At 39.3% G+C, this 21,937-nt stretch overlaps 2 non-coding genes across 2 annotated transcripts; one reads left to right on the top strand and one right to left on the bottom strand.

The window, feature by feature from the left end:
• Window positions 1-2,825: 2,825 nt before the first annotated feature.
• LOC112773390 (small nucleolar RNA R71) lies at window positions 2,826-2,933 on the bottom strand. The gene has a single exon (XR_003187942.1). It is a non-coding gene; the product is annotated as a small nucleolar RNA R71 (small nucleolar RNA).
• Window positions 2,934-20,912: 17,979 nt separating this feature from the next.
• Window positions 20,913-21,020, top strand: LOC112774197 (small nucleolar RNA R71). The gene has a single exon (XR_003188696.1). It is a non-coding gene; the product is annotated as a small nucleolar RNA R71 (small nucleolar RNA).
• Window positions 21,021-21,937: the final 917 nt, after the last annotated feature.

The following is a 21,937-nucleotide window of genomic DNA, read 5'->3' as shown; positions in this document are numbered from 1 at the left end:
TTCTTATGTATTTTCAACGGTAGAGTTTCTACACACCATAGATTAAGGTGTGGAGCTCTGCTGTTCATCATGAATTAATGCAAAGTATTATTGTTTTTCTATTCAATTCAAGCTTATTCCTATTCTAAGATATTCATTCGCACCCAAGAACATGATGAATGTGATGATTATGTGACGCTCATCACCATTCTCACTTATGAACACGTGCCTGACAACCACTTTTGTTCTACATAAAGATGAGATAGAATGAGTATCTCTTAGATATCTAATACAGGGGACCGAGTCTGAGATATTAGAGTTTTCGTGGTATAAGTTAGAACCCATGGACGGCCATTCCTGAGATCTGAAAAGTCTAAACCTTGTCTGTGGTATTCCGAGTAGGATCTGGGAAGGGATGGCTGTGACGAGCTTCAAACTCGCGAGTGCTGGTCGTAGTGACAGACGCAAAAGGATAGTAAATCCTATTCCAGTGTGATCGAGAACCGATAGATGATTAGCCATGCAGTGACAGCGCATTGGACCATTTTCACAGAGAGGACGGGATGTAGCCATTGACAACAGTGATGCCCAACATAAAGCTTGCCATGGAAGGGAGTAGGAATGATTGGATGAAGACAGCAGGAAAGCAGAGGTTCAGGAGAAATGAAAGCATCTCTATACGCTTATCTGAAATTCTAACCAATGAATTACATAAGTATCTCTATCCTATTTATATTTTAATTATATTTTAATTATTAATTCTCTATAACCATTTGAATCCGCCTGATTGAGATTTACAAGGTGACCATAGCTTGCTTCAAGCCGACAATCTCCGTGGGATCGACCCTTACTCACGTAAGGTTTATTACTTGGACGACCCAGTGCACTTGCTGGTTAGTTACACGAAGTTGTGAAGAAGTGTTGAGATCATATTCGAGCGCACCAAGTTTTTAGCGCCGTTGCAAGAGATCACAATTTCGCGTACCAAGTTTTTTGCGCCGTTGCCAAGGATTGTTCGAGTTTGGACAACTGACGGTTCATCTTGTTGCTTAGATTAGGTAATTTTATTTTATTTTTAAGTTTTTTTTTTATTTTCGAAAAATACAAAAAAAAAATTTTTTCTTTGTTTTCGTTTTTCTAAAAATAAATTTTCAAAAATCCAAAAAAATTATAAAATCATAAAATCAAAAATAATTTTTGTGTTTCTTGTTTGAGTCTTGAGTCAAATTTTAAGTTTGGTGTCAATTGCATGTTTTTAAAATTTGTGCATTTTTCGAAAACCCATGCATGTGTTCTTCATGATCTTCAAGTTGTTCTTGACAAGTCTTCTTGTTTGATCTTCATATTTTCTTGTTTTATGTCTTTTGTTGTTTTTCATATGCATTTTTGCATTCATAGTGTCTAAACATGAAAAATCTCTAAGTTTGGTGTCTTGCATGTTTTTCTTTTCTTAAAAATTTTCAAAAAAAAATAAGTTCTTGGTGTTCATCTTGACATTCAAAGTGTTCTTGGTGTTCATCTTGACATTCAAAGTGTTCTTGCATGCATCATGTGTTTTGATCTTGAATTTTTATGTTTTGCATCATTTTTATGTTTTTCTCTTCCCTCATTTAAATTCAAAAATCAAAAAATATTTTTCCCTTTTTATCTCATAAATTTTCGAAAATTTGACTTGACTTTTTCAAATCTTTTTCAATTTTTATTTCATATTTTCGAAAATCTCATCAACATTTAATGTTTTAATTCATAAGAAAGGTTCAATCTTTAAACTCTAGAATCATATCTTTTTAGTTTCTTGTTAGTCAAGTAATCAACTTTAATTTCAAAAATCAAATCTTTTTGTGTTCTTTTTCAAATCTTTTTCAAAATAAATTTCAATCACATCTTTTTCAAAATCAATTTCAAAATCTTTTCTAACTTCTTATCTTTTCAAAATTGATTTTCAAATCTTTTTCAATTAACAACTTGACTTTTTGGTTTGATTTTAAAAGTTTTCTATTTCAATCATATCTTTTTCAAAACCACCTAACTAATTTTCTCTCTCTAATTTTTTAAAACTCCTCCCCACTTTTTCAAAATTCATTTTAATTAACTAATTGTTTTAAATTTTAATTTAATTTTATTTATCTTTTTAATTTTCGAATTCTAACTATTTTTTAAAAAAAAAAACAAAAATATTTTCCTTTTATTTTAATTTAAATTCGAATTTTTTCTTTTCTCCTTCTATTCTTCTCTTCTTCTACTCACATAAAGGAATCTCTATACTGTGACATAGAGGATTCCATATTTTCTTTTGTGTTCTCTTCTTTTTCATATGAGCAGGAACAAGGATAAGAGCATTCTTGTGGAAGCTGATCCTGAACCTGAAAGGACTCTGAAGAGGAAGCTAAGGGAAGCTAAAGCACAACTCTCTGGAGAAAATCTGACAGAAAATTTTCGAAAAAGAAGGAGACATGGCCGAAAATAATAACAATGCAAGGAAGATGCTTGGTGACTTTACTGCACCAAATTCCAATTTACATGGAAGAAGCATCTCAATCCCTGCCATTGGAGCAAACAATTTTGAGCTTAAACCTCAATTAGTTTCTCTGATGCAACAGAACTGCAAGTTTCATGGACTTCCATCAGAAGATCCTTTTTAGTTCTTAACTAAATTCTTGCAGATCTGTGATACTGTTAAGACCAATGGGGTTGATCCCGAGGTCTACAGGCTTATGCTTTTCTCGTTTGCTATAAGAGACAGAGCTAGAATATGGTTGGACTCTCAACCTAAAGATAGCCTGAACTCTTGGGATAAGCTGGTCACGACTTTCTTAGCCAAATTCTTTCCTCCTCAAAAGCTTAGCAAGCTTAGAGTGGATGTTCAAACCTTCAAACAGAAAGAAGGTGAATCCCTCTATGAAGCTTGGGAGAGATACAAGCAACTGACCAAAAAGTGTCCTTCTGACATGCTTTCAGAATGGACCATCCTGGATATATTCTATGATGGTCTTTCTGAGTTATCAAAGATGTCATTGGACCATTCTACAGGTGGATCCATTCACCTAAAGAAAACGCCTGCAGAAGCTCGGGAACTTATTGACATGGTTGCAAACAACCAGTTCATGTACACTTCTGAAAGGAATCCTGTAAGTAATGAGATGCCTCAGAGGAAGGGAGTTCTTGAAATTGATACTCTGAATGCCATATTGGCTCAGAACAAAATATTAACTCAGCAAGTCAATATGATTTCTCAGAGTCTGAATGGATTGAAGGAATCATCCAACAGTACTATAGAGGCATCTTCTGAAGAAGAAGCTTATGATCCTGAGAACCCTGCAATAGCAGAGGTGAATTACATGGGTGAACCCTATGGAAACACCTATAATCCCTCATGGAGAAATCATCCAAATTTTTCATGGAAGGATCAACAAAAGCCTCAACAAGGATTTAATAATGGTGGAAGAAACAGGTTTAGCAATAGCAAACCTTTTCCATCATCCATTCAGCAACAGATAGAGAATTCTGAGAAGAATCCTTCTAGCTTAGCAAACATAGTCTCTGATCTATCTAAGGCCACTTTAAGTTTCATGAATGAAACAAGGTCCTCCATTAGAAATTTGGAGGCACAAGTGGGCCAGCTGAGTAAAAGGGTCAACGAAACTCCTCCTAGTACTCTCCCAAGTAATACAGAAGAAAATCCAAAGAGAGAATGCAAGGCCATTGATTTGACCATCATGGCCGAACCTACAAGGGAGGAGGAGAACGTGAATCCCAGTGAGGAAGACCTCCTGGGACGTCCAGTGATCAATAAGGAGTATCCCTTTGAGGAACCAAAGGAATCTGAGGCTCCTCTAGAGACCATAGAGATTTATTTGAACCTCCTTCTGCCCTTCATGAGCTCTGATGAGTATTCTTCTTCTGAAGAGAATGAAGACATTACTGAAGAGCAAGTTGCTAAGTACCTTGGTACAATCATGAAGCTGAATGCCAAATTATTTGGTAATGAGACTTGGGAAGATGAACCTCCCTTGCTCACCAATGAACTGAATGCATTAGATAGGCAGAAATTACCTCAAAAGAAACAAGATCCTGGTAAATTCCTAATTCCCTGTAACATAGGTACCATGGCCTTTGAGAAGGCTCTGTGTGACCTGGGGTTAGGAATAAACTTAATGCCACTCTCTGTAATGGAGAAACTTGAGATCCTTGAGGTGTAAGCTGCTAGAATCTCATTAGAGATGGCAGACAACTCGAGAAAATAGGCTTACGGACTAGTAGAGGACGTTTTAGTAAAGGTTGAAGGCCTTTACATCCCTGCTGATTTCATAATCCTAGACACTGGGAAGGATAAGGATGAATCCATCATCCTTGGAAGACCCTTCCTGGCCACAGCAAAAGCTGTGATTGATGTGGACAGAGGAGAATTGGTCCTTCATCTGAATGAGGACTACCTTGTGTTTAAGACTCAAGGTTCTCCTTCTGTAACCATGGAGAGGAAGCATGAAGAGCTTCTCTCACTGCAGAGTCAACCAAAGCCCCCACAGTCAAACTTTAAGTTTGGTGTTGGGAGGCCACAACCAAACTCTAAGTTTGGTGTTGAACCCCCACATTCAAACTCTAAGTTTGGTGTTGGAAGGTCCCAACAATGCTCTGAACATCTGTGAGACTCCATGAGAGCTCACCGTCAAGCTATTGACATTAAAAAAGCGCTTGTTGGGAGGCAACCCAATGTTGTTTAATTATATCTATTTATTTTCTATTCTTATTTTATATTTTTTTTAGGTTGATGATCATGTGGAGTCACAAAAATTACTGAAAAATCAAAAATAAAATGAAAAACAGCTTTAAAAATAGCTCACCCTAGAGGAAGAACTTACTGGCGTTTACAGGCCAGTAAGAAGCATCAAACTGGCGTTTAACGCCAGAAAGAAGCATCAAGATGGCGTTAAATGCTAGAAACAAGCACCAGACTGGCGTTTAATGCCAGAACAGAGCATGGAAGTGGCGTTAAACGCCAGAAACAAGCAGCAAGCTGGCGTTTAACGCCAGATATGCATGCTAAGGGCGTTTTACACGCCTAATTGGAGCAGGGATGTTAAGTCCTTGACCCCACTGGATCCCCACCTACTCCACCACTTCTCCTCTCCTCTTCACACCTTTTCATAACTCTCTTCCCCAAGTACCCTTCACCAATCACCTCAATCACTCTTCCCAATCACCTCTTAACCACCATCATCCATCCACTCTTCTCCAAAAACCCCACCTACCTCCAAAATTCAAACTCTTTTACCTTCCGAACCCAACCCTAATGGCCGAACCCTAAACCTCCAACCACTCCTATATAAACCCCTCATTCCTTCCTTATTTTCACACAATACAACCCTTTCTTCTTCCCCTTGGCCGAATACACACCTCTCTCCCTCTCCTCCATTTTTCTTCTTCTTCTCCTTCTTTCTTTCTTCTTTTGCTCAGGGACGAGCAAACATTTTAAGTTTGGTGTGGTAAAAGTATTGCTTTTTGTTCTTCCATAACCATTAATAGCACCTAAGGCCAGAGAAACCTCTAGAAAGAGGAAAGGGAAGGTAGTTGCTTCCACCTCTGAGTCATGAGAGATGGAGAGATTTATCTCAAAGGTCCATAGTTCAGTGGTAGAGCATTTGACTGCAGATCAAGGAACACAATGAAAAAGAGACTCCAAGGACAAGGAAGAGACATAGAGGAGCTCAAGAGCACCATTGGTTCTTTAAGAAGAGGAAGATTCCACTCTCACTAAGGTGGACCCGTTCCTTAAATCTCCTTGTTCTTATTTACCTATTTTTTGTTTACTATGCTTTATGTTTATGTTTGTTTCTTATTACATGATCATTAGTATTTAAGTGTCTATGTCTTAAAGCTATGAATGTCCTATGAATCCATCACCTTTCTTAAATGAAAAATGTGTTAATTACAAAAGAACAAGAAGTACATGGTTTCAAATTCATCCTTGAAACTAGTTTAATTATTTTGATGTGGTGACAATACTTTTTGTTTTCTGAATGAATGCTTGAACAGTGCATATGTCTTTTGATATTGTTGTTTATGAATGTTAAATATGTTGGCTCTTGAAAGAATGATGAAAAAGGAGAAATGTTATTTGATAATCTGAAAAATCATAAAAATGATTCTTGAAGCAAGAAAAAGCAGTGAATGCAAAAGCTTGCAGAAAAAGAAAAAGAGAAAAGAAAAATGGCAAAAAAAAAAGAGAAAAAAAAAGAAAAAAAAGCAAGCAGAAAAAGCCAAAAGCTCTTAAAACTAAAAGGCAAGAGCAAAAAGCCAATAACCCTTAAAACCAAAAGGCAAGGGCAATAAAAAGGATCCAAGGCTTTGAGCATCAGTGGATAGGAGGGCCTAAAGAAATAAAATCCTGGCCTAAGCGGCTAAACCAAGTTGTCCCTAACCATGTGCTTGTGGCGTGAAGGTGTGATGCGGGCGGAAATTGGCGAGTTAAGAATGATTATAAAATATACGTAGCAAGTATAGTTCTCAACCAACCAGAAATCCGCTCATCAATTTAGAAGGGTGTAACAGAAATAAAAATAAAAATACTGGGAGTCTGAGTCCCAGGTCGTCTCCCAACGAGTTGCAGAAAAGTGTGCTATTTTATTAATCAGATGTTTTCAAAAAAGTTTGAGTTGAATGGCAGAAAATTAAATTAGAGAATTTATATAAATTTAAATAAAAGCCTTGACTGGGAGTTGATTAGTTGGAAGTCCTATTCTTGTTGCAGTACTCTCAAGACTAATTGATAATTGGGGATTATTCTGTTTAGTTGTCCCTCACTAAGTAAGGGAAAGTTAAACAAGTTGGAATGCTATCTCTATCGACAAGTTCCAATCCGCTCTTGGGAGGATTGGTGTTAGTGACTAGAGAGCAATCCAACAATAAACCCAACTACAATCTTTCTCTTGAGCATCCCAACTTCAAGGGTTTCTTTCAATCAACTCCCCATCAAGTTAGGGAACTACTCGCTCATTGTAAATGTAAAATTCATAACATAAGAAAAGGAATTAAAGAAAGACATAATAAATAATGATCAAAAGATTAATTAAAAATAAAAGTAATTCTTGTATTGATAAATGCTAAAATAATCCAATGGTAAAATTAAGTAAATTAAGGAACATGGAAGAGTAAGAGACAAATAAAGAGAACGAACTAGAATGTCAAAGCCTTGATGAGGCAATAACTCTTCTCAATATCCCAATGCAAAAACAATGAACATAACAAATCCTAAAAACTATGAATGTGTAGAGAGAAAAACCTAGAGGAGAGGAAAAACTAGATCTAAAAACTAAAAACTATGCGGAATGAATGTTGTTGTTGGTTTCTGCATGTTCTCTGGCTCTAGTCTGCTTTTCTGGGCCAAAAACTGGGTCAAAATAAGGCCCAAAATCGCCCCCAGCGATTCTGCAGATTATGCAGATCGCGCATGTCACGCGGTCGCGTCATCCATGCGGCCACGTCATTTGGCTTTCTGCTTTGCCACGCGGTCGCGTCATCCATACGGCCGCGTCACTCGTGCTATTCCATGCCGCGCGGTCACGTCATCCATGAGGCCACGTCGCTTCTCGCTGGTCATCTCCTCAATTTCTTGTGTTCCTTCCATTTTTGCAAGCTTCCTTTCCAATCTCCAACTCATTCATGCCCTATGAAGCCTGAAACACTTAACACACAGATCACGGCATCGAATGGAATAAAAGAGAAATAAAATATATAATTAAAAGTCTCTAGGAAGCAAGTTTTCAATCATGCAATAACTTTAGGAAGGAATTATAAATGCATGCTTATTTAGTGAATAAGTGGGTAAGGATCATGATAAAACCACATAAATAAACACAATATAAACCATAAAATAGTGGTTTATCAATCTCCCCACACTTAAACATTAGCATGTCCTCATGCTTAGTTGAAGGAGATAAAATGAATGAGTAAGAACATGTAAAAACCTATGAAATGCAATGCAACCTATATATATGAATGCAACTATATGATTTTTGTCCACTTAATCAAAAGTAAGTAAGCTCTTCAAAACAATTACAAATCAAATTCCACTAACTCAATTCTTATACAGTAAGAACAGATAAAAATGCAAGAAGATAGCTCATGAAAGCAGGGAACATAGAAATTCAAGCATGGAACCCTCACTGATGATGTATGTACACTCTAGTCTCTCTAGTGTATAGGGTAATCACTCTATCCTTCTCTAATCATGCTCTCTAATTTTGTTCTTTTCCTAACCAATCAACAACATTTAATATACCAATGCAAACATCATGAGGTCTTTTCAAGGTTGTAATGGGGCCAAGGTGAGGGTAAGGATATATATATATGGCTAAGTAAGCTTATAAATTGAATCTTTAATTAACCCAAGCTTTAACATAACCTATATATATTCTATATAACTTTAAAATTCATACCTAGCTACCCAGAAATCTCTTTCACATCCGTACTCATGTATCAACCTTTTATTTTGATTTTATCATACATGCATTGATCTTTGAATGCTTGACTTAGCATTGGGGTGATTTTGTCTCCTTATTTATTTATTGAGTATTTTTATATTTTTTTTTAAACATAGAAACATAAAAATAACATAGCTTATCAATGCACATAGAGTTTTAATTCTTATAGTTTCACATGAGTAGGTATCCAAATTCCTATAATATTATCACGACTCATTCCCGTATTATCCTTTATTCCCACAATTTTCCATACTTAAATAACACACACAATTCTATCTTAAGCTAACCAAAGATTCAATTTGGGATATATAATTGTTTTTCCGCTTAAGGCTAGTAATATGGTAAAATATAGAACAAATAGAATTTAAAGGCTCAAAGTGGCTAACAAAGGTAATTGAAAGGGTAGGCTTAATTTGGATAAGTGAGCTAAACAAATAATGGCCTCAATCATATGCAAACATATAAATATAATAAACATTGGACATATAAGATGAAACAAAATATAGATTACAATCATAGAGAAGTAAACACACAAGAATAAAATAATTATGGTTAAATAATGTAACCTTTCATAAAGGCTCAAATCTCACAAGTTGTATGTTCTTTAGCTCAAAAATCATGTTCCAAATACAAATTCAAGCAAATTTAACATAAAAGTTTTAATTAAAATTAGTGAAATTTTGTTCCAAAGATAGGGTCTTAGAAGAAACTTATTGTCTTTTTAATCAAGCAGAACATGCATGCAACTAACCTATTACTATACAATTTATCCTATTCTACAAAAGAAAAATCTAACTAAATATCCTAATTTATTGGTGCTAGGGAAGAGAAATTACCTCCGGAAGTCAGGTACTGACTGACCTCCCCACACTTAAGGCTTTGAACCGTCCTCGGTGCCATCTGTCAAGAACAAAGGTGGGTTGGTAGCAGTATCTCCACAGTCGGGACCATCATGGCTCCCTGTGCTGGTAAAGGAAGTGGAGTCCGAGGTATCTGAGTCCTTGAATTTTCCCAGGATCAGCTCCTTGAGGTATGTGAATCGGCGCTTGTTACGGCACTCTCTCATTTTAGCTTTCTGTTCCTGCCGATCCAACTTTTCAAGTATCTGCTGGAGCAGTTGGGCTGTTGTAGGTGCTTGTGGTGTTGAAGAAGGAATATCTTCAACTGGTTCAGTAGGCTGGCTGGTAGTGGCTGCTGGAAGTCTAAGGTACTTCCCGTTGGGGACAAACTGATCATCCCGTGGAAGCATGGCTTTGGTGTCCCCAGCTCTGTAGGAGACTCCGGCTGCTGAGACAAGATCTGAGACCAGGGCTGGAAAAGGTAAGTTGCCAGCAATTTGTACGTGTCCCATGGCATTCCGGATATGTCTTGGTAGATTCAGAGGTTGGTCTGTAAGGATGCACCATAGTAGAACGGCCATGTCCGCAGTGAAGGAGGACTCGTGAGTGCTTGGAAAGACGTAATGGGACATAATTTGTGCCCATACGCGAGCTTCCAAGGTAAGTGCTGAAGCCGAAATTCCCTTAGGGCGGGTACGATGGTATCCATAGATCCATCTGCTGCCAGGTAGTGCGATAACTCTGAGAACGGCGTCCTAGTCAAATTGGTACATCTGGCACTTGAGTGCGGGTTGTTGAAAGGCATCCAATCCTTCTGGAATAGAGGGAAAACTTAGAACTTTTTGAATGGCCTCTTCTGTAATGGGGACTTGCTTTTGACGGACGTAGACAGACTGCAGGGTCGGTAGGTGGTAGTTGGAGTAGAACTCGACTACCCAAGAAAGATTGACCTGCCTTGGCTGTCTTTGTAGGAAATCCCATTGCCTTCGGACAATTTGCGGCTCAACAAAGGTAGCAATATGGTTTGGGAGGAGAAGAAGGTATTCGTTGTTGTAACTCCTTTCTACCAGGATGGGGAACATCTGCTCACAGTAGCGATTGGGGAATCGCACAGTGTCCTTTGCTGGGAAGGCTCTTTCTTTATCATCAACCTTTATGATCCTCTTAATTTTCTTTGTTGAGGGCTTTACCGCAGTTGAAGAGGGTTCTGCCACTAATGCTCTCTTTGTACCTCTTCTTGCTGGTTGTTTGGGAGTAGCTTTCTCTTTTCCTTTCTTGGTGGCCATCCTGAAAAAGGGAAGAGAAAGTAAATTAAATTTAAAGAGATAGAGCAAGGAAGAGAATGGAAAGGATGGTTATAAATGCACATAAAAAGGTAAATGATATTAACACACGCTCATGAGTACATGTGAAAGCTCATTAATGGAAAATAACTAGTGCATATGATGACAAGTGAATGCAAGGTGTTTATTGGCATGCCGGTAAAGGGCATGAGTAGCATAGATCAAGCATCACTCGTAACAAACCATCACGTTTGTATTGACAATTAAATTCAATGAATAAAATGGTAAAGGAAATTTGTGAAAAGCAAATATTGAATATTAGAGTAGAAAAATGTAGAGAAGTTCATAATGCCATATGGGCTTTTTCACAAACACATAGCATGCATGTAGAAGAAGCTTTTGAAAATAAGGATTTGAACATGCAAGTAATCCCTTAGAAAGTAATATATAATTGTCAAACAAATTTACAACAATCCACAAGCATATAAAAAATAAATAATGACTCACATAAATTGATAACACCAAGTAAAAAGGGAAAAGAAAGAAAAAGAAAATATGAACAATGAAGGTAAAAAGAAAAGAAAAGAAGATAACATATAAAAATAATAGAAAAGTAAGGAGGGAAGGAGAAAGAAAAACCTTGTTAATGGGGGTGAGAAAGAGTAAAAGGTGAGAAAGAATGAAGAAGGGAAGAAGGGAGGGAGAAGAAATAAGGAGGGAAAAGAGAAAATAGGATTTGGGGAGAAAAAGATATGATAATTGGCAAAATTAGGAAAACTGTGCGGCACAATCGACGCGGTTGCGTGGGGCACGTGGTCGCGCGACTTGCGCTTAAACTCAATGATGCGATCGCGTCGGTCACGCGGTCGCGTGACCCGTTTTAGGCTAATGGCGCGAGGGTAGCCTCGCACTTGCACAACTCTCTGTTCAAAATCATATTAGTGCCAAATTTTGGGTGACGCGATCGCATGGGGCATGCGATCGCGTGAGTGGTTAGTTATTGGGATACCACGCAGTCATGTGGGGCACGCGATCGCGTGAGAGGGACTGCGCGCCCAGTGCCAGTCCAGCACCACTCTAGCACAACTTTCGGCTGTGCACCCTTGTTACGTCGAAATCCTGGTCACGCGGCCGCGTGGGGCACGCGGTCGCGTGGGAGGCCATTATTCCCATATGACGCGGTCGCGTCGGCGACGCGGTCGCGTGGGACGATTAGTGCCATTGGCACGCCTCCAGCCCTGCTCTTGCGTAACTCTCTGTTCATATTATTATTGTCTCCCAGCTCCCTGCGACGCAGACGCGTCAATGAGGCGGTCACGTCGCGTGATTTTTTTGATTTGTTTTTATTAAAATATGTGAATGCAGATGCACGAGATGTACTAATGAAGAGAAGAGTTATTGAATAAGAAAACTAAAAATAAAGAAAAGAACGATCATACCATGGTGGGTTGTCTCCCACCTAGCACTTTGCTTTAACGTCCGTAAGTTGGACGCTCCACTAGCTCAGTCTTCGGCTATGTGGGGATCTTCTAAGAGGAAGATCTCGAGCTCCTTGTTCTTCTTCAGCTTCTCGCCATGGTACAGCTTTAAACGATGTCCATTAACTTTGATAGGTTCAGAGCTTGAAGGATGGCTTAGGTGATAAACTCCGTACGGTTCGGCCTTCTCTACTCTGTATGGACCTTCCCATCTTGATCTCAACTTGCCTGGCATGAGCCTTAGTCGAGATTTATAGAGGAGGACTAAGTCCCCAGGTTGGAACTCTTTCCTTTTGATGTGCTGATCATGTACAGCCTTCATCTTCTCCTTGTATAGTCTTGAGTTCTCATAAGCTTCTAGGCGAAGGCTTTCCAGTTCTTGCAATTGCAACTTCCTTTCAGCTCTGGCTCTCTCAATTCCCATGTTGTATTCCTTTACTGCCTAGAAGGCTTTATGCTCTATTTCAACAGGGAGATGACAAGCTTTTCCATAAACTAAGCGGAAAGGACTCATCCCAATGGGTGTTTTGTATGCTGTTCTGTATGCCCAGAGTGCATCTTGTAGCCTGGTGCTCCAGTCTCTTCTATGAGGTTTGACTATCTTCTGCAAGATATGCTTTATCTCTCTATTTGACACCTCGGCTTGCCCATTAGTCTGAGGATGGTAGGCTGTTGCAACTTTATGAATTATCCCATGTTTCTTCATTAGTCCTGTTAGTCTCCTGTTACAAAAATGGGTGCCTTGATCGCTCACGATTGCTCGTGGTGATCCAAAGCGACAAATAATATAGTTTCTCACAAAGAAAACAACAATGTTAGCATCATCATTGCGGGTAGGAATTGCTTCTACCCATTTGGAAACATAATCCACAGCTAACAAAATATAAAAATAACCATTAGAATTTGGAAATGGAAACATGAAGTCAATGCCCCAAACATCAAAAATTTCACAAAAAAGCATAATTTGTTGAGGCATCTCATCCCTCCTGGATATATTACCAAATTTCTGGCATGGGAAACAAGATTTACAAAATTCAGCAGCGTCCCTAAAAAGAGTAGGGCACCAGAATCCACAGTCTAAGATTTTTCTAGCAGTTCTTTGAGGGCCAAAATGTCCTCCACTCTCAGATGAGTGACAGGCCTCTAAGATGGACTGAAATTCTGACTGAGGCACACACCGTCTAATTATCTGGTCAGCGCCACATCTCCATAAATATGGGTCATCCCATATATAATATTTAGACTCGCTTTTTAGCTTGTCTCTTTGATGCTTAGAAAAGTTTGGAGGAAAAGTGCAGCTAACTAGATAATTAGCTATAGGTGCATACCAAGGGACTATCTCAGATACTGCTTGTAGGTTATCAAATGGGAAATTATCAGCTATAGGAGTGGAATCATCTGTAATGTGCTCAAGGCGACTCAAGTGGTCTGCCACTAAATTCTGGTTACCACTCATATCCTTAATTTCTAAATCAAATTCTTGTAATAGCAGTATCCAACGTATAAGCCTTGGTTTGGACTCCTTTTTAGATAATAAATACTTTAAAGCTGCGTGGTCTAAATACACTACTACTTTAGTACCAAGTAAATAGGCTCGGAATTTATCCAGAGCAAAAATAATAGCAAGAAGCTCTTTCTCAGTAGTAGTGTAATTCGACTGGGCGGCATCTAAAGTCTTAGACGCGTAAGCAATAACAAAAGGATCCTTACCTTCACGCTGAGCCAGTGCTGCTCCTACTGCATGGTTGGAAGCATCGCACATTATTTCAAATGGTTGGCTCCAGTCTGGTCCTCTTACAATTGGAGCTTGAGTCAGTGCAGTCTTCAGCTTATCAAACGCTTGTTTGCAATTTTCACTGAACTCGAACTCAATATCTTTCTCCAGTAGCCTGGATAATGGAAGTGCTACCTTACTGAAGTCCTTAATGAACCTCCTGTAAAAACCTACATGGCCAAGGAAAGAACGGACCTCTCTCACAGAAGAGGGGTAAGGTAAACTAGAAATAACATCCACCTTTGCTGGATCTACAGAGATGCCAGTATTAGACACAACATGTCCTAGTACAATCCCTTGTTTAACCATAAAGTGACATTTTTCAAAATTTAATACCAAGTTTGTACTAACACATCTATCTAACACTCTAGATAATCCATCTAAGCAAAGGCTAAAGGAATTGCCATAAACACTAAAATCATCCATAAAAACCTCCATACAGTCCTCAATAAGATCAGAGAAAAGACTCATCATGCACCTCTGGAAAGTAGCTGGGGCATTGCACAAGCCAAAGGGCATTCTCTTGTAAGCATAAGTCCCAAAAGGACATGTAAAAGTGGTCTTTTCCTGATCCTCAGGAGCTATATGAATCTGGAAATAACCTGTGTAACCATCTAGAAAACAATAATGTGATTTACCTGACAGGCGATCCAGCATTTGATCAATGAATAGAAGAGGATAGTGATCCTTACAGGTTGCTTGGTTGAGGCGTCTGTAATCAATGCAGACCCTCCAAGCGTTCTGAACTCTGGTTGTCAGGAGCTCTCCATGCTCATTCTTTACTGCAGTGACTCCAGACTTCTTTGGCACCACTTATACTGGGCTTACCCATTCACTGTCTGAGATGGGATAGATGATATCTGCCTCTAGTACTCTGGTTGTCAATGGCTACTTTTGATCCTCTCTGGAAAATGGTCCAATGTGCTGTCACTGCATGGCTAATCGTCTGGAGGCGTCACCCTTTCCAATGGCTGTATCCTATCCTCTTGTGAAAATGGTCCAAATGCTCTGTCACAGCACGGCTAATCATCTGAAGTTCTCGATCATATTGGAATAGGATTCACCCTCCTTTTGCGTCTGTCACTACGCCCAGCACTCGCGAGTTTGAAGCTTGTCACAGTCATTCAATCCCTGAATCCTACTCGGAATACCACAGACAAGGTTTAGACTTTCCGGATTCTCATGAATGCCGCCATCAATCTAGCTTACACCACGAAGATTCTGATTATGAGATCTAAGAGATACTCATTCAATTTAAAGTAGAACGGAAGTGGTTGTCAGGCACGCGTTCATAGGGAATGACGATGATTGTCACGTTCATCACATTCATGTTGAAGTGCGAATGAATATCTTAGAAGCGGAACAAGTTGAATTAAATAGGAAACAGTAGTACTTTGCATTAATCTTTGAGGAACAGCAGAGCTCCACACCTTAATCTATGGAGTGTAGAAACTCTACCGTTGAAAATACATAAGAGAACATAGGATAAGCATGGCCGAGTGGCCAGCCTCCCATGGAGGTCTAGAGATCTAAAAATGATCAAAAGATGTCTAATACAATAGTAAAAAGTCCTATTTATAATAAACTAGCTACTAGGGTTTACCGAAGTAAGTAATTGATGCATAAATCCACATCTGGGGCCCACTTGGTGTATGCTTGGGCTGAGCTTGAATGTTACACGTGCAGAGGCTCTTTCTGGAGTTGAACGCTAGGTTGTAACGTATTTCTGGCGTTCAACTCTGGTTTGTGACTTGTTTCTGGCGTTTAACTCCAGACAGCAGCGTAGAACTGGCGTTCAACGCTCTTTTACGTCATCTAAACTCGGTCAAAGTATGGACTATTATCCTATTCTGGAAAGCCCTGGATGTCTACTTTCCAACGCAATTGAAAGCGCGCCATTTTGAGTTTTGTAGCTCCAAAAAATCCACTTTGAGTGCAGGGAGGTCAGAATCCAACAGCATCAGCAGTCCTTCTTCTACCTCTGAATCTGATTTTTGCTCAAGTCCCTCAATTTCAGCCAGAAAATACCTGAAATCACAGAAAAACACACAAACTCATAGTAAAGTCAAGAAATGTGAATTTAACATAAAAACTAATAAAAACATCCCTAAAAGTAACAAGATTCTACTAAAAACATACTAAAAACAATGCCAAAAAGCGTATAAATTATCCGCTTATCACAATACCAAACTTAAATTGTTGCTTGTCCCCAAGCAACTGAAAATCAAATAGGATAAAAAGAAGAGAATATACTATAAATTCCAAACTATCAATGAAACATAGCTCCAATCAGATGAGCGGAACTTGTAGCTTTTTGCCTCTTGAATAGTTTTGGCATCTCACTTTATCCATTGAAGTTCAGAATGATTGGCTTCTATAGGAACTCAGAGTTCAGATAGTGTTATTGATTCCCCTAGTTCAGTATGATGATTCTTGAACACAGCTATTTTATGAGTCTTGGCCATGGCCCTAAGCACTTTGTTTTCCAGTATTACCACCAGATACATAAATGCCACAGACACATAATTGGGTGAACCTTTTCAGATTGTGACTCAGCTTTGCTAAAGTCCCCAATTAGAGGTGTCCAAGGTTCTTAAGCACACTCTTTTTTTGCTTTGGACCTTGACTTTAACCGCTCAGTCTCAAGTTTTCACTTGACACCTTCACGCCACAAGCACATGGTTAGGGACAGCTTGGTTTAGCCGCTTAGACCAGGATTTTATTCCTTTAGGCCCTCCTATCCACTGATGCTCAAAGCCTTGGGATCCTTTTTATTTACCCTTGCCTTTTGGTTTTAAGGGTTATTGGCTTTTTGCTCTTGCCTCTTGGTTTTAAGAGCTTTGGCTTTTTCTGCTTGCTTTTTCTTTTTCTTTCTATTTTTTTTCACTATTTTTTTTCTCTCTTTTTTTTTCTGCAAGCTTTGTTCTTTGCTGCTTTTTCTTGCTTCAAGAATCATTTTTATGATTTTTCAGATTATCAAATAACATGTCTCCTAGTCATCATTCTTTCAAGAGCCAACATATTTAACATTCTTAAACAACAACTTCAAAAGACATATGCACTGTTCAAGCATTCATTCAGAAAACAAGAAGCATTGTCACCACATCAATATAATTAAACTAAGTTCAAAGATAAATTCGAAACTCATGTACTTCTTGTTCTTTTGAATTAAAACAGTTTTCATTTAAGAGAGGTGATGGATTCATAGGACATTCATAACTTTAAAACAAAGTTACTAAATACTAATGATCATGTAATGAAGACACAAACATGGATAAACACTTAACATAGAGAAAACGAAAAATAGAGAACGTAAGAGCAAGGAATGAGTCCACCTTAGTGATGGTGGCGTTTCCTTCTTGAGGAACCAATGATGTCCTTGAGCTCTTCTATGTCTCTTCCTTGTCTTTGTTGTTCCTCCCTCATTGCTTTTTGATCTTCTCTTATTTCATGAAGGATGATGGAGTGCTCTTGATGTTCCACCCTTAATTGTCCCATGTTGGAACTTAATTCTCCTAGGGAGGTGTTGATTTGCTCCCAATAGTTTTGTGGAGGAAAATGCATTTGAGGCATCTCCGGGATCTCATGGTGATGAGCTTCATGCGCCTCTTGAGCTCCATGAATGGGCTCTCTTGCTAGCTCCATCCTTTTCTTAGTGATGGGCTTCTCTTCCTCAATGGGAATGTCTCCTTCTATGAAAGCTCCAGCTGAGTAACATAGATGGCAAATAAGATGAGGAAAAGCTAGCCTTGCCATGGGGGAGGACTTTTCGGCTATTTTGTAGAGTTCAAGGGAGATGACTTCATGAACTTCTACTTCCTCTCTAATCATGATGCTATGAATCATGATGGCCCGATCCACAGTAACTTCGGATCGGTTGCTAGTGGGGATAATGGAGCGTTGTATGAACTCTAACCATCCTCTAGCCACAGGCTTGAGGTCCAGTCTTCTTAGTTGAACCGGCTTGCCTTTGGAGTCAATCTTCCATTGAGCTCCTTCCACACATATGTCCATAAGGACTTGGTCCAACCTTTGATTAAAGTTGACCCTTCTAGTGTAGGGGCGTGCATCTTCTTGCATCATAGGCAAGTTAAATGCCAACCTCACATTTTCCGGGCTAAAATCTAAGTATTTCCCCCGAACCATGGTGAGATAATTCTTTGGGTTCGGGTTCTTACTTTGATCATGGTTCCTAGTGATCCATGCATTGGCATAGAACTCTTGAACCATTAGGATGCCGATTTGTTGGATGGGTTTTGTTAGAACTTCCCAACCTCTTCTTTGGATTTCATGTCGGATCTCTGGATACTCATTCTTCTTGAGCTTGAAAGGGACCTCAGGGATCACTTTCTTCTTGGCCACAACATCATAGAAGTGGTCTTGATGAGCTTTGGAGATGAATCTTTCCATCTCCCATGACTCGGAGGTGGAAGCTTTTATCTTCCCTTTCCCTTTTCTAGAGGATTCTCCGGTCTTAGGTGCCATCAATGGTAATGGAAAAACAAAAAGCTTATGCTTTTACCACACCAAACTTAGAATTTTGTTCGCCCTCAAACAAGAAAAGAAAGAATGGATGAAGAAGAAGAAGAAATTTGGAGAAGAGGGGGAGAGGTGTATTCGGCCAAGAAGAGAAGAGAGGGTTGTGTTGTGTGAAAATGAGGAAGAATGGAGGGCTTTATATAGGGAAGGGAGGGGGGTTAGGTTCGGCCATTTAGGTGGGTTGGGTGGGAAATTGATTTTGAATTTTTGAAGGTAGGTGGAGTTTATGAGGTAGGTTTATGGGGAAGAGTGGATGGATGTGATTGGTGAAGTGGTGATAGGGAAGAGAGATTGAGGTGATTAGTGAAGAGTTTTGGGGAAGAGTGTTTATGGGATTGTGTGAAAGAGAGGTGAGAAGAAGTGAGTGGAGGTAGGTGCGGATTCTATGGGGTCCACAGATCCTGAGGTGTTCAAGGAATTACAACCTTGTACTAAATTAGGCATGCAAAATGCCCTGCACGCAACTCTGGGCGTTCAGCGCCAGATTGGTGCTTGTTCTGGGCGTTCAGCGCCAGCTCTTCTCCAGGGTGCAATTCTGGCGTTCAAACCCCCAGATGATGCCCATTTTGGGCGTTCAGCGCCAGAACCATGCTCTGTTCTGGCGTTAAACGCCAGCAGCAGATGCTTCTTACTGGCGTTTAAACGCCAGTAAGGTCTTCCTCCAGGGTGTGATTTTTCTTCTGCTGTTTTTTATTCCGTTTTCAATTTTTATATTTATTTTGTGACTCCACATGATCATGAACCTAATAAAACATGAAAAACCATGAAAATAAAATTAGATAAAAATTGGGTTGCCTCCCAACAAGCGCTTCTTTAATGTCAATAGCTTGACAGTGGGCTCTCATGGAGCCTCACAGATGTTCAGAGCATTGTTGAGACTCTCCAACACCAAACTTAGAGTTTGGATATGGGAGTTCAACACCAAACTTAGAGTTTGGTTGTGGCCTCCCAACACCAAACTTAGAGTTTGACTGTGGGGGCTCTGGTTGACTCTGCAATGAGAGAAGCTTACTGTGCTTCCTCTCCATGGGTACAGAGAGAGATCCTTGAGTTTTAAACACAAGGTTGTCCTCATTTAATTAAAGGATCAATTCTCCTCTGTCCACATCAATCACAGCTCTTGCTGTGGCTAGGAAGGGTCTTCCAAGGATGATGAATTCATCCTCATCCTTCCCAGTATCTAGGACTATGAAATCAGCAGGGATGTAAAGGCCTTCATCCTTTACTAACACGTCCTCTACTTGTCCATAAGCCTGTTTTCTTGAATTGTCTGCCATCTCTAATGAGATTTTAGTGGCTTGCACCCCATAGATACCCAGTTTCTCTATTACAGAGAGGGGCATGAGGTTTATCACTGAACCAAGGTCACACAGAGCCTTCTCAAAGGTTATGGTGCCTATGGTACAAGGTATTAAAAATTTTCCAGGATCCTGTTTCTTCAGAGGCAATCTCAGTTGGTCCAGATCACTTAGTTCATTGGTGAACAAGGGAGGTTCATCTTCCCAAGTCTCAATACCAAATAATTTGGCATTCAGCTTCATGATTGCACCAAGGTACTTGGTGACTTGCTCTTCAGTAACATCCTCATTCTCTTCAGAAGAGGAATACTAATCAGAGCTCATGAAGGGCATAAGGAGGTTCAATGGAATCTCTATGGTCTCTAGATTAGTCTCAGATTCCTTTGGTTCCTCAAAGGAAAACTCTTTATTGATAACTGGACGTCCCAGGAGGTCTTCCTCCTTGGGATTCACGTCCTCTCCTTCCTTCACAGGTTCGGCCATGGTGATTAATTCAATGGCCTTGCACTCTCCTTTTGGATTTTCTTCTGTATTGCTTGGGAGAGTACTAGGAGGGATTTCAGTGATCCTTTTACTCAGCTGGCCCACTTGTGCCTCCAAATTTCTAATGGATGACCTTGTTTCATTCATGAAACTCACAGTGGCCTTAGATAGATCAGAGACTAAGTTTGCTAAATTAGAGTTATTTTGTTCAGAGTTCTCTGTCTGTTGCTGAGTGGATGATGGAAAAGGTTTACTATTGTTAAACCTATTTTTTCCACCATTATTAAAGCCTTGTTGAGGCTTTTGATCCTTCCATGAGAAATTTGGATGATTTCTCCATGATGGGTTATAGGTGTTTCCATAAGGTTCACCCATATAATTTACCTCTGCTATTGCAGGGTTTTTAGGATCATAAGCTTCTTCTTCAGAAGATGCCTCTTGAGTACTGTTGGATGCAGCTTGCATTCCATTCAGACTCTGAGAAATCATATTGACTTAATGAGTCAATATTTTGTTCTGAGCCAATATGGCATTCAGAGTATCAATTTCAAGAACTCCCTTCTTCATAGGCGTCCCATTACTCACAGGATTTCTCTCAGAAGTGTACATGAACTGGTTATTAGCAACCATGTCAATGAGTTCTTAAGCTTCTGCAGGCATTTTCTTTAGGTGAATGGATCCACCTGCAGAGGTGTCCAATGACATTTTAGCTAATTCAGACAGACCATCATAGAATATGTCCAGGATGGTCCATTCTGAAAGCATGTCAGAAGGACACTTTTTGGTCAGTTGCTTGTATCTTTCCCAAGCTTCATAGAGGGATTCACCTTCTTTCTGTCTGAAGGTTTGAACATCCACTCTAAGCTTGCTCAGATTTTGAGGAGGAAAGAACTTGGCTAAGAAAGCCGTGACTAGCTTGTCCCAAGAGTTCAGGCTATCTCTGGGTTGAGAGTCCAACCACACTCTAGCTCTGTCTCTTACAGCAAAAGGGAAAAGCATGAGCCTGTAGACTTTAGGATCTACTCCATTAGTCTTAACAGTATCACATATCTGCAAGAATTCAGTTAAGAACTGAAAAGGATCTTCAGATGGAAGTCCATGAAACTTGCAGTTCTGCTGCATCAGAGAAACTAATTGAGGTTTCAGCTCAAAGTTGTTTGCTCCAATGGCAGGAATGGAGATGCTTCTCCCATGTAAATTGGAATTAGATGCAGTAAAGTCACCAAGCATCCTCCTTGCATTATTATTATTTTCGGCTGCCATCTCCCCTTCCTGTTCGAAAATCTCTGAAAGGTGCTTGCTGGATTGTTGTAATTTAGCTTCTCTTAGTTTCCTCTTCAGAGTCCTTTCAGGTTCTGGATCTGCTTCAACAAGAATGTTCTTGTCCTTGCTCCTTCTCATATGAAAAAGAGGGAACAAAAAAATAATAATAATAGGGATCCTTTTTATCACAGTATAAAGGTCCCTATGTGAGTAGAAGAAAAGAAGGAGACAAAGAATGCAATTAAGGAAAGAGACACAAGGGTGAGGAGAGCAGAGATGTGAGATGAAGAGAAGTGTTAGTAGATGAATAAGTAAATAGAAGGAGATGAGAGAGAAAGAGAATTTTCGAAAATAATTTTTTTTGAAAAAGAGTTAGTGATTTTCGAAAATAATTTTTGAAAAAGAGTCAGTGATTTTCGAAAATAATTTTTGAAAAAGTTTGGTAGTTTTCGAAAATTTTAAAATCAAAAGTTAAAATAATTAGTTAATTAAAAAGAATTTTTGAAAAAGAGGGAAGGGAT

Source organism: Arachis hypogaea, chromosome 18 (assembly GCF_003086295.3).
Source record: "Arachis hypogaea cultivar Tifrunner chromosome 18, arahy.Tifrunner.gnm2.J5K5, whole genome shotgun sequence".
Lineage (NCBI taxonomy): Eukaryota > Viridiplantae > Streptophyta > Magnoliopsida > Fabales > Fabaceae > Arachis > Arachis hypogaea.
Note: the sequence above shows the minus strand (reverse complement) of the source record. Positions and strands in the feature narration are given on the sequence as shown.